This window comes from Mirounga leonina, unplaced genomic scaffold, assembly GCF_011800145.1.
Source record: "Mirounga leonina isolate KUSES-001 unplaced genomic scaffold, KU_Mleo_1.0 Mir_127, whole genome shotgun sequence".
NCBI lineage: Eukaryota > Metazoa > Chordata > Mammalia > Carnivora > Phocidae > Mirounga > Mirounga leonina.
The window spans coordinates 68,513,152-68,525,240 of NW_023270316.1; the positions used below are offsets into that span (position 1 = coordinate 68,513,152).

Genomic DNA, 12,089 nt, shown 5'->3' on the forward strand with positions numbered 1-12,089 from the left:
GGGAGGAGCAGGGAAGGTCACCATTAAAGACATTGAGTCCCATCTGATTTAGGACTTCACGCTGCAGACCAAAACTCCCTAAAACACTGGGACATCCAGAGGCAGAAACATGACTGGGCTGTAATACTTTAAAGCTGCTACAAGGAGTACATTAAAAAGATTCTGCTATATTTTCGATAAATTCCCTTCACAAATATGTGGTATATTAGTAATCTGCCATGAGGGGAAAAACAAATTGTAACAGCATCTTGATGTAGGAGGAAAGTACACGTATGGGGAAAGTGCCGGATGTTTCTTTCAGGGAGGAATGAGGTGCAGGGCTCCAGTAATTCCCAGAGTTTGAAAGGTGTGCTGCAGAAGCATGGCTGGGGACTAAAAATCTCCTGACTTTCTTTAATAAGGTCACAAAACAAAATTTAACTCAAGTTCTGGAAGGATTCTTCTGAGAAAATCCAGATTATCACAGCCCAAGAGTCAAAGATGCACAATTCCTACCTACACCGACCAAATGCTGCAGCAGTACCTGGTAAATCATTAAAAAGTAGAAAGGCAGGTCGTTTTTGTGAAAATTATGGCCTTTGTTCCTTATCAGCCGGCTAAACTTGGAACGTTAACCGGAAGAGAGAAGCCACACAAACATGGGAAGCAATCTTCAGATCTGGATCAGACTGCTGTTGAACTTGGCTTCATCCAGTGGAAACCAACTCCTAGTTAGAAATGACCTGAGCCGGGAAGTGAGTGTGGGTCTCATTCCTTAGCAGGACCCTGTCTCCCGACTAAGATTTGCTGTTATTATGGGACCACTGCTATTATTGGCTTGTTGTTTGGTTTGGTTTGGTTGTTTTTCTTTTTTTTTTTTTTTAAGATTTTATTTCTTTATTTGACAGAGAGAGAGATAGCGAGAGCAGGAACACAAGCAGGGGGAGTGGGAGAGGGAGAAGCAGGCTTCCCGCCGAGCAGGGAGCCCGATGTGGGACTCGATCCCAGGACCCTGGGATCATGACCTGAGCCGAAGGCAGACGCTCAACGACTGAGCCACCCAGGCGCCCAGTTTGGTTGTTTTTCTTTTAGTTGTTTTTAATGTTCCACATTTCTTACGTGCTGCTGCCAGATGTTAAACATTAGTTGGCTCCCCTACAGCCTATATTCTAAAAACAAATAAAATGAAGACTACCAGAGCTATAAAATAAATAAAATCCACAAAACCAAGTATGTTGACTTGCCAGGCAAGGAACACACACGAGTGAAGAGATTTGCTGAGTAGTTAGTTGAGGGGGGAAAGTCAGATGGTTTAATCTAGAAAGAGGAGTCCCCAGTGATGGGAAGCTTGAAAACCAGCACTCTGGAAATTAATCTATAGGTCTGTACGTGGCTGGTTCAAACAGATCCAAGTGTTCATTGTTCAGGAAAGAGTCTTTAGTTGGGTCCAGTAGAGGGTTGGTTTGGGGTCCACTTCAGCTGGGTAGAATCGGTTGTGATAAAACACATTTAATCTTGATAAGGTATGTGTTGCTAGAAGGGGAAATGTTTCCTTTTAATATTCCCACCTGCTCCTTCTCTATGCAAGCTCCATATATGAGCTGTTCATGCACCAGGTAATTTGTCTCCCCTTATAGTCCTTAGCTCCGTGCTTTAAAATTTCATAGTCATCTTCAATAAAGGTTTGTAAAATGTGTATATAAATGAATGACATTCCTGTGCTCAGGTGGTCTTCACTGCTCTGCCCCAGATTCGCCCTTCTGCCCAAATTCCACTTTCATCTAGAATTTTGTTTCCAGAACTAAAAATTATGCTACAGAATACTAAAAGGAAAATAAAGTGAGACTAGAACTGCAAAATTCTCTGGGAACAGCAAATAGTAGCTGGTAAAAATACTTCTCCGTGATTACATCAGAGAATCATGACCCACCCAACCCAGGGTTCTTACTAATTTTTAGGGACATCACTTCACAAATGTCAAAACCTTTCAGGACGTAGCAATAGATGCAGAGAGGAGGAGGTGAGCAAGGAAGGTATTAGAAAGTGGAAGAAAACAGAAAAAAAAAAAAGGAAAGCTTATGTACATCACTGTGGTGAAGAGCAAAGAGGAATTAAAGAAAAATCATTTTGGGGGAAAAATATTAGAGCTGAAGAAATCTGACTGAGCCGGGGGCATGTGTAAGCAGAAGGCCATGGAGAAACAGTGGCAGCTGGAGAAGCCTGCAAAGCTAAGCAAGTCTGTTTCTGCAGAGTCTGGGCAGGAAAATGCTGTTGGCTAAAGCAGAAAATAAAGTGATTTTTTTTCCCCAGCTGATGCTTCTCTGGGATCCTGCCAAGGCTCTATTCTGCAGAACTAGAAACTGAATAAATAGACTAATTTATTCAGAAGATGTGTCCCTTAGTTCTCTCTCCAGAATGGTGTCAAACCTGCCCAGGATACCAGAAATTTCTGTGAATTTGGATGACAAGGCATTAGCCAGCATGTTTCTCTTCATCCCACAACACCTGCTCCTGAAAAGGAAGCATTCGCTCCTTGCATGCAAATCATTTTTTATAAACAAGGCATCTAATGAGCATTTGATGAAATTCCCTAGAGCAGGTAAGACTTGTATTAGACACAAACTCAGAAATGAAGAAGAAACTCATTATTTACAAGCCCAGAGCTAAGCATTTGCTATCAAACTACTATCCTCAGTCTTTTCTTGGGGCGTAATTAATAATTCTCCAAAATCCTCTGTGAATATTTGCCCAGCTGTGGCACCCAGAGACTTGCCTGTATGTTCAGAGTCCGTGTTTGAACTGTGACAACCTTAGAGATCATCTAGTTAAATGCCTTCTCTTGGGAGAAGAAAATGCAGCCGGGAGAGGTGAGTGAATTACTCAAGGTTACACAGCTAATTAGGAAAAGGTCTTCAATTTTCAATGTTTTTGTCACAGCACTGTGACACACACCTCCCTCAGTTGTCACCCACACCCTTCTCCTCCACCTTAACTGCATCCCTCACCACTCAGTGATGCACTGGGCTCCCATAATAGAAAATGGCCAACAGTGCTTTGAACCATAAAAATGATCGTTGCTTTTCTTGATGAGAGGCTGGAGGTAGGTGGTCCCAGGGTCTGTTCTGAAGCTTAATAATGCAGTGAAAAACCCAGGCTTTTCTCATCCTGTTTGAGCATCTGCAGTATATGGACCTCACATCCTCGGACGGGTGACCTCATGGTGACAAGATGGCTTCCACGGTTCCAGGCATCACACAGTCAGACCAGGCCCCAAAGAGGAAAGAAAGGGACGGACAGAACAGGGCTTTGTTTTCTTTCTTTCTTTCTTTTTTTAAGATTATTTATTTATTTGACAGAGAGAGACACGGCGAGAGAAGGAATACAAGCAAGGGGAGTGAGAGAGGGAGAAGCAGGCTTCCCGCTGAGGAGAGACCCTGATGCAGGGCTTGATCCCAGGACCCCGGGATCATGACCTGAGCTGAAGGCAGACGCTTAACGACTGAGCCACCCAGGTGCCCCAGGGCTTTGTCTTCATGGAGAGGAAAATCTTTCCCAGAAGTAAGATTTCCCTTTTTGTCTCTTTGGCCAGAAGTAGGTCACATGGTCACCACCAGCTGCAAAGAAGTCTGGGAAGGAAAGTATCTAGCAAACAGTAACAGAAGTGACATGACTGGGTTAGACCAGTAATGACACATTGTCATCACTAACAAAACCAGGATTCTATGACACGGCAGAAGGCGATTGTGGCTGCTACGTAGGTACGCCAGTTAACTATCAATGTGTAACAAGCCTCCTCTAACACTCAGTGGCTTAAAACAGCAATCTTTCGGTATTTCTCATGTGTTTGGAGGTCTGCTGACCCAGCTGGGCTCAACTGAGTGGTTCTGATGATCTCAGCTGAATCTGCTCACATAACTGTGGATCACTGGGATGTCTGGACTGATCTGGGCTGGGCTCCACATGCGTCTCCTCCGTAGGACCAGCGGGCCCCTCAGGAATGTTCTTCTCATGGTACGGACTGAGGCACAAGAACACAAGCAGAGTCACACAGAGCCGCCTAAGCTCTAGGCTTGGGACAGGAACACTGTTACTTTCTGTCCCATTCTATTATCCAAAGCTAGTCATACGGCCAACCCCAAAGTCAGAGATGATGAAATACACTAGTAGGAGGAGATGCAAAGTCACCTGGCACAGTGTTCGGGGTCCAAAAAAAGCGAAGACCTGGGGCCAATTATGCAACCTAACTCGCCAAGCAGCCCGCACTGTGTGCCAAATCCCTTTTCATTCGCTCTCCTCCCCCAAACTCACTCACTTCCCTTACACTTTCTTCTGTACCCCCTTCTGCAGTAGACTCAATGTGTGTGTCCCCCTCCAAATTCCTATGTTGAAACCCAATTCCCAATGTGACAGTATTTGGAGGTGGGGCCTTTGAGAGGTCATGAGGTGGAGCCCCTCAGGAACGGGACTAGTGCCTTTATAAAAAGACCCCACACTGTTCTCTCACCCCTTCCACCAGGTGAAGACACAGCCAGGAGACAGACACAGGAAGTGGGCTCTCGCCAGACACTGTGTCTGCCAGCTCCGTGAACTTGGACTTCCCAGCTTCCGGAACGGTGAGAAATAAATGTTGTGTATAGGCCCCCCAGTCTGTGATAATCTGTTAGAGCAGTCCAAATGTACTAACACGCCCTCCCACCCACTCTGTTGTCATGTTTTCCCTTTTCTGTGTTCACAATGGGGTGAGCATGAAAATCCTTGGTGGAAAGCACTTTGGTGGGTGTGGGGTACCATCGGCAGTAAGCGGGGTGTCATATCAGACACGCATCAGAGGCCCCAGAAGCCAGGAGCTTTATTTACTACTGCCCCGCGGTGGGGCTCAGCCACCTTAGACGTGCAGGGAAGCATGAGGAGGACAACGGTCACCTCAATGCTCAGTTCCTTCCAGGTCTGGAACTGCCCCAGTTTTTTGGGTGTTCACACAATAGAGCCTGTCAGAGGTCTCAGGAATTTCATGTGACTGTACCTGACTGCAAAAGTCCCCAGGAGGCTTTTCAAAACCTAGTCCTTGTTTATCTTAAGACACTTAGGCTGCTGTCCCAAGGCTGAGAGGCGTTCCCAAAGCTTTGGATTAAATTCACACTTCATTCCTTTCTCATTGTGCATTTCAGCTGAGAATGCTCTTGAGAAAGGTATCTTTTGCTTGGTTTGTAGGTTTTACTCTCCTAAAAACAAATCAGTACAGAATGCAACCTGCTCTCCATTTGCTAGTTACTTGCAAATTTTAAAAAGCTTATTCTCTAATGTATGTCTGTGTTTTCAACAGAGATGGTGAAAATTCACTGAGGCAGAACGAGAGAGGGCCTAATGAATTTCTAGTGGGCCCTACCAATCCACTGGATTGACCATCCTGGTTCAATTCACTCCTTTGCTCTTCATTATGTTCAGGTTTTCCTGCCATGTTCACAAGTTCATGTTCACAGCTACCCAAGGGAATAAGGTCCTCTGGGCTCTGATCACAAACCCAGAACTCAGGCCTGCCTCCACCCAGCAACTCAGCAACAAGTGGACGCATACCCTGGGGACCCATCTGGAACTTTTTTCTGTCCCACTTCCTTTGGGTGGCAAGGAGTGGTCTGTGATGCCAATTGCCTAGGACTGCATCTGAGTGGTGGCTGGCTGGCTATTTGACAGCTCCTTGACTGAAAGGGGATGAGACCATGGGTCTGTCCTAAAGAAGCTCTCCATCGGGACCGGCCCTGGATTCTAAGTCCAGCTCCTTCTGTAACACGCTGGGAGACCTTGAGTTTGTCACTTACACTCTCTGAGCCTCTGTGTCTTCATCATCATGTGAATTTGCCACCAAGTTAAAAACCTTCAGCACTCATTTTTCACGTGGTCAGCCAGGCGAGCAGTGTCTTGGGGTGTCAACCGTGCAAACGCCTTCACTTTATGAACTTTGACACAGCTCTGAGGAGCAATGCTGTGCTTGAGTGCTTCCAGTATCAGGTGCGCTCAACTCCTACTTGTACTTACTATAATTCCTTTTAATCTTCTGTGGAGAAAACGAGACAAAGCCTACAAGTAGTCAAGAGATTCTGAGATAATCTTGTTGGCAAACCTGTCAGTAAAATCAGTCACTAGTTTCTTCTAAGGGCTGGCAGTATTCTGGAACATCTCATGGAGGCTCAAAGAGGGAAGCATTGAGAAAGACTGACAGCGTCCTCCTGGTGAGGTCTGTGTTCTTTAGATGGGCTTGTGTTATGAACAGCAAAACACTAGATGCTAATTTCCACTGGGAATGTTCTGTGTTCTCTGAAGACTAATATGGTGCTATGAGCTGAATTGAGTCCCCCCGAAATTTTTACATTGAAGCCCTCCCCCCACCGAGTGGATGGTATTTGAAGGTGGAGACTTTGAAAAGTTATAGGTTTAAATGAGGTCATGAGGGTGGAACCCTCATGAGGTGATTAGTGCCCTTATAAGAGACCCCAGAGTGCTTGCTTTGCTTTTCCTCCTTCTCCCCACACCCCGCCCCCACCATCTCACCACCACCCCCTGGCCAGGTGAGGATAGAGTGAGGTCTACAAGGCAGGAGAAGAGCCTTTACTGGGGAACTGAATTGGCCAGCACCTTGATACTGGACTTTCCAGCCTCCAGAAGGGTGACAAAATAAATTCCTGCCATTTAAGTCAACCAGTCTATAGTATTTTAGTTATGGCCACCCAAGCTGACTAACACAAACAGGATTAAGTGATAGCAGGGTATAAGGGAGCAGGATAAGCTTCACTGAGGAAGGCATTTTTTTTTTTTTAAAGATTTTATTTATTTATTTGAGCCAGAGAGAATGAGAGAGAGAGAGCACATGAGATGGGGGAGGGTCAGAGGGAGAAGCAGGGACTCCGATGTGGGACTCGATCCAGGGACTCCAGGATCATGACCTGAGCTGAAGGCAGCCGCTTAACCAACTGAGCCACCCAGGCTCCCGAGGAAGGGATTTTGAGCTGGTCCCTGGAAGAGGAGACAGAGCTAGTCATGCAGAGATCTGAATGAAGACATTCCAGGAAGAGAAATGGAAAGTGCAAAGGTCCTGGGACTTCAGGAATGATCCAGATGTTTTGGAAAAACAAAAAGCAGGCAGAGTGGCTGGGGCAGAGAGCAAGCGAAGAGTATCACAAGAAGTAAACAGGAGCTAGATCATGTAGGCCTATAGACAGAACATTTCTGGAAAGATACACAAGAAACTATTAATAGTAGTTAATTCTGGAGGGTAGGACGGGGGTGGATCAGGACACACACACAACCCTTTATTTTTTTACCATTTACTCTCCTAACCATTTGAATTTTTATTTTGAGTATATATTAAATATTTAATAAAGAAACATTTATCATATACGCCCAAATACAGGGTGACCACACTATCAGAGGATCCTGCTTTCCAACAAAAAATATCTTTAAAAAGTGTTTAGGCCAACTCAAACACAGAACCCTTAAGGATGCAATCAAAATATTTAATGCATTACTTATACACATACTTTTAAAGAAACTGCTTTTTCTAATCTCTTATTTATAGAACAACTTCACCAAATTTTTTCATGTCTTGATCATCAGGGTTAGCATCTACCAGATTACTTTTGAGTCATGCAGGGGAATTTTCCAAGTGGATAATATTTACTGATTATGTGTGTCGCTTGATATATGACACTTTACAGTATTTCACAGGAAATGTATCCTAAGCTTTAACTAGCCATTCACACTATGTTAGGAGACTTGTGGGTTTTGTTTTGTCTTTTGTCTCATGGGTGCAGATATTAGGCAAAATAACACACACCCCCCACACCGAAAAATGTCCACATCTTATTACCAGAATGTGTAAATATGTTGGGTTACATGGCAAAGGGAAATTAAGGGTGCCAATCAGCTGACCTTAAAAATAAGTCTGCTCTCAGAGAATTTACAGTCTCAGGAGGAAGGTAGGACTGCCTCTCTATGGCCATACAGGATGTTAATATATTAAAATACCTTCATATAGTTGGGAAATCGCACTGTCCCAAGACCCCCTAAATCCCCTTCTTTCTGCCTCAGCTGCTCAGCCTCTCCTTCAGGACACCCTACATGTGCACGCATACACACACACGTGTGCACACACACACTTCTCTGTGATCTAAAGGCTCTAAAGGACTCACCTTATGGCACAGAAGGGCACCTCAGGAATCTTGCTCAATCATTCATTCTGATTGAGCTGTGTTGATGTCTTTGTTAAATATTTTTGAAATCACCCTTGGAGACACAAAAATACTTTGGGACCCTGAGTGTAGAGTTCAAAGGGGGAATTTGAAGAATCAGTGACTCATCTACAAGCTGGGGCAAAGCCAGCTTCCCCCAACAAATCTTCTGGTAACTTTAAAGCACTGCCTGAGCAAGATAAGGCCCCCTTCTTAGAGTGGAACAGCTCCTCAACTGCGCAAGGCTTCTGGGCACACATGCGTGTTACATCACATACACACACACACACACACCCTTTCTTCTGGAAGGCCATGACTTAGGCCCGACAGACCCTCACTTCTAAGGATTATGCAACTTGGTAAATACTCCAGTGTGTTGTACTCCCTGTTCCTTCCCATCACATAGAATTGAATCCCCCCACCCCCACTCATTGTCCAAACTTACACCATGGTACAAAATGTTCATCTCTGTATTTCCAGCACTAGCATAGTGCCCAGCACCAAGTAGGGTGGGTAAGATGACTCTGGACTTGGGGGAAGGGGGAAGGGGTGGCAGGACAGAGGTAAAAGAAGGAAGAACTAAAAAATTAATCCTCTAGGACACCAACATTACAGCATGGAAAGAAGAGGATCAGCAAAGGGGACCAAGAAGAAACGGGGAGAGGAACAGGAGAATTAGGAGATGAGGCTGACTGACAGACCAAGAGAGAAGAGCCAAAGCCTTTGGAGAAGCAAGCCGCAAGGAGGAGACCATGTTTCATGTCAAACATAGCAGGGCCATCCTTCAGGTGGAGGGCTGAAAATGGGGCAGGGATCTGGGATTTAAGATGCCACAGTTGACCTCAGGAAGAGCAGTTTAGTGATTACTTGGGGAGGAGGGTAAGGATCCAGACTACAATGAAATGAAAAGAAAATGTGGGGCCAGAAAGTGTAGACATTGCAAGACCGGCCTTTCTAAAAGTCTGGTGATAGAGGAAGGAAATCAGTCAACAGAAGGGAAGGAAAGTTAAGGGACCCAATCTCTTCAGAGTAGGAGGGACATGGATGTGGGCTGCGCTGCTTATACACACCGCCCTGGACCGTGGCTTCTATAAGATGGTCAGGACTGAGGTAGAATCTACCCATGGGAGCCACACAAACCTGGCCCATGCCTTGGGGTTCAAAATCAGAGGTTCTGTCCTCTGGGTCCCCAGCTCAGATGAGCATGTTTCTGAGCACCTGGCCACCTGTTCCAGGACCCTTGTGTAAAAAAGCAGAAGAAGGTGATATCACAGAGGGGCTCCTGCAACCGAACTGCTGGGTGTCTTGTCAGGTGTTCTCCCTCAGTTAGGACAGCCGTGCTATTTCCCTATTTCCACTCTGCTGGTGTTTCTGCCCTGATAGAAAGCAATACTGCCTAACTTCTGCATCAGGCTGCATTTATGGCAGTGATCAATGCAATTTTTCAATTCGCTAGAGCAAAATACTCCTTTTTAAAAATCTCCCTTTCTGGATCCTTTGGCTCTTTGGAACTTTAAAAAGTTCCCTGGTGAGTGTGTGTTCCATCTGGAGGCATGAAAGGCAGTAATGCACTCGTGAAGGAGACCTGCGGCGAGCGAGGTATAGATCATGTGCTTCGTCCCATGCTCCTTGGCTGCTGAACCTCCTGCCTTTGAGGAAATACTTCAGTCAGTTTTCTCCAAACAGCCTAGAATTAGTCATTTCTTACCATTTAAGATGATACACTATTAAAGCAATCTCCTAAGTGATTACAGAAATTATTCGGATGGAACCACTGTGAGAACACATTATAGGCGTGTTACTTAGCAACTGAAGGATGTATGTGCTCTTAAAAATTAAGATGGAAAAAGTAAGGATACATATTTCATTCAAAACTAGTTTTACAAGATCCATAAAACCAACCAGAAAATAACTATAATGAATAAGGTAATGGCAACAAGAGCAACTTTAGTTGCTCTAAGCTCATGTCTCACTGGTAGGAGACTAGGAATGTCAAAAATGCAGGTGGGTATATATGTTTGTGTTTGTGTGGCTATAATTGATTAAAAAACTACCCCATACATTGTACTAGATTCATTTTTCTCTGATCCTCTCAACAGCCTAGCAAAGGAAGCCGTTTTACGATCCCAGGACCCTGGGATCATGACCTGAGCCAAAGGCAGACACTTAACCAACTGAGCCACCCAAGTGCCCTACAACTATATTTTAAAATTTTTGTTATGAAAAAAAATTTTGTTTGTTTTGAAATAATTGTAGATTCACAAGAGGTTACAGAGAAATACACAGGGAAGTTCCAAACACCTTCCCCCTTGCCCATTGCTAACATCTTCTACAACTTCAGTACAATAATAGAGTCAAGAAACTGGTATTAGTGCAATCCATAAGCCTCATTCAGATTTCCCAGTTACTCATCCACTGACCGTACAGAAACCCAAAATTCCACTGTGCACCAATTAGATAGGGTCTTATGGAGGTCAGGGTTAGAAGGGGTTATGTCCACCCAACAGTAGGGCCAGTAGAACTGTGGACCCACTTGGTAGCTCTATCCCTAGTCCCTAATGTACTGTACAGTGGAAATAGATACACAGAGCAACTAGCAAAAGCTCTCCACTAGCTTCCTATCCTGTGAAGTGAAGGCTGTTTAGGTAGGAAGAGCCAAGTGGAAATCCCAGGAACTATCCTCTCCTCCCTAAAACTCATTCTCAGTCAAGAGAGCAAAGCAGAAGCAAGACATTTCCAGAGGATGACAAAGACCAATGGTGCTACCATCAAAGATATGAGAGACAAAGGGGTGGTGATTCCTATCACATTCCTAAGGACTCATACTTTTGGCTACAGCAAAGGTCAAATGGGTCATGAAGAATTACTATGCATTATGGCAAACTTAATCAGATGTGGTAATGACAAGCACAGCAATAGTTCTCTTTCATACCTTGCTGGCAGGGCCAATACTTACATTTACCCCACTCCTTACCACCAGGACTCATCTATCTATCATCTATCTATCTATCTATCTATCTATCTATCTATCTAATATGCATGTGTATATATATAGTTTAGAGGGGTTATGATCTTCTCAATAGCTCATAAAACATCATGCTTGTCCTTTACACTGATGACAATTTACTCATTGGTCTTGTGAGCAGGTCATATCAAGCCCCCTTGAAGTCTAAGTAAGACATCCACATGTCAGAGGTTGGAGATAGTCCCCGTGAAAGATTATGTAGGCCTGCAATATCGAAGCTTCCAGGGGTACAATGGAGTCGAGTGGACTGTGTGGGGATTTCCCTCTAAAGTAAGAACCAAGTCACTTCCCCTTGAACCATATACCACAAAGAAAGAAACATGACATTTGGTGGCCCTCTTTTGGTTTTGGAAGCAATATATACCATATATAGGTATGTGCTGCTATAGTTCATTTACCAAGGAACCCATAGGCTGCCAGTTTTGGGTCGAGCAGAAAACAAAACAGAGTTTTTCAACATGTTTGGGCTGCTGTGCAAGGTGCTCTGCCACTAAACTTTCATTATCAATAGACCCAAAGGTATGAAAGTGTCAGTGGAGCTCGTCAGTGTGATTGGCAAAGCCCCATGCCTTCCTCTGCTGACAACTATTCTCCATTCTTAAAAGCTGGCTCATAGTCCCTGGTAGAGACTTTACACATCACCAAGGGATACCAAGTTGACTGGGCAACCCAACTGTCCATCGTATTGAGTATCCATCATGAATGAAATCCACCAAACTACCAAACTGGACATGCACAGCAACATTCCATTACAAATTGGAAGTGGCATGTATGAGAGCAAGACCAAACAGGTCTGGAAAGTTCAGGTCCCAGTTCCCATGGCTCCTGTTCCTACTGCTTTACCACCTCCCCCTTAACCCACA

General features: G+C 44.6%; 1 long non-coding RNA gene across 2 annotated transcripts in view; it reads right to left on the reverse strand.

The window, feature by feature from the left end:
* The window catches only part of LOC118009520, a 98,788-nt gene that overhangs the window by 78,718 nt on the left and 7,981 nt on the right, over positions 1 to 12,089 (reverse strand). The window contains exon 3 of one of the 2 annotated variants that reach the window (XR_004678958.1): positions 6,892 to 6,987. The exons of the other annotated variant lie outside the window; for it this stretch is intronic. This is a non-coding gene — a long non-coding RNA (uncharacterized LOC118009520). Of the gene's footprint in view, positions 1 to 6,891; positions 6,988 to 12,089 lie in introns of those variants that run through there. 2 annotated transcript variants of the gene reach the window in all.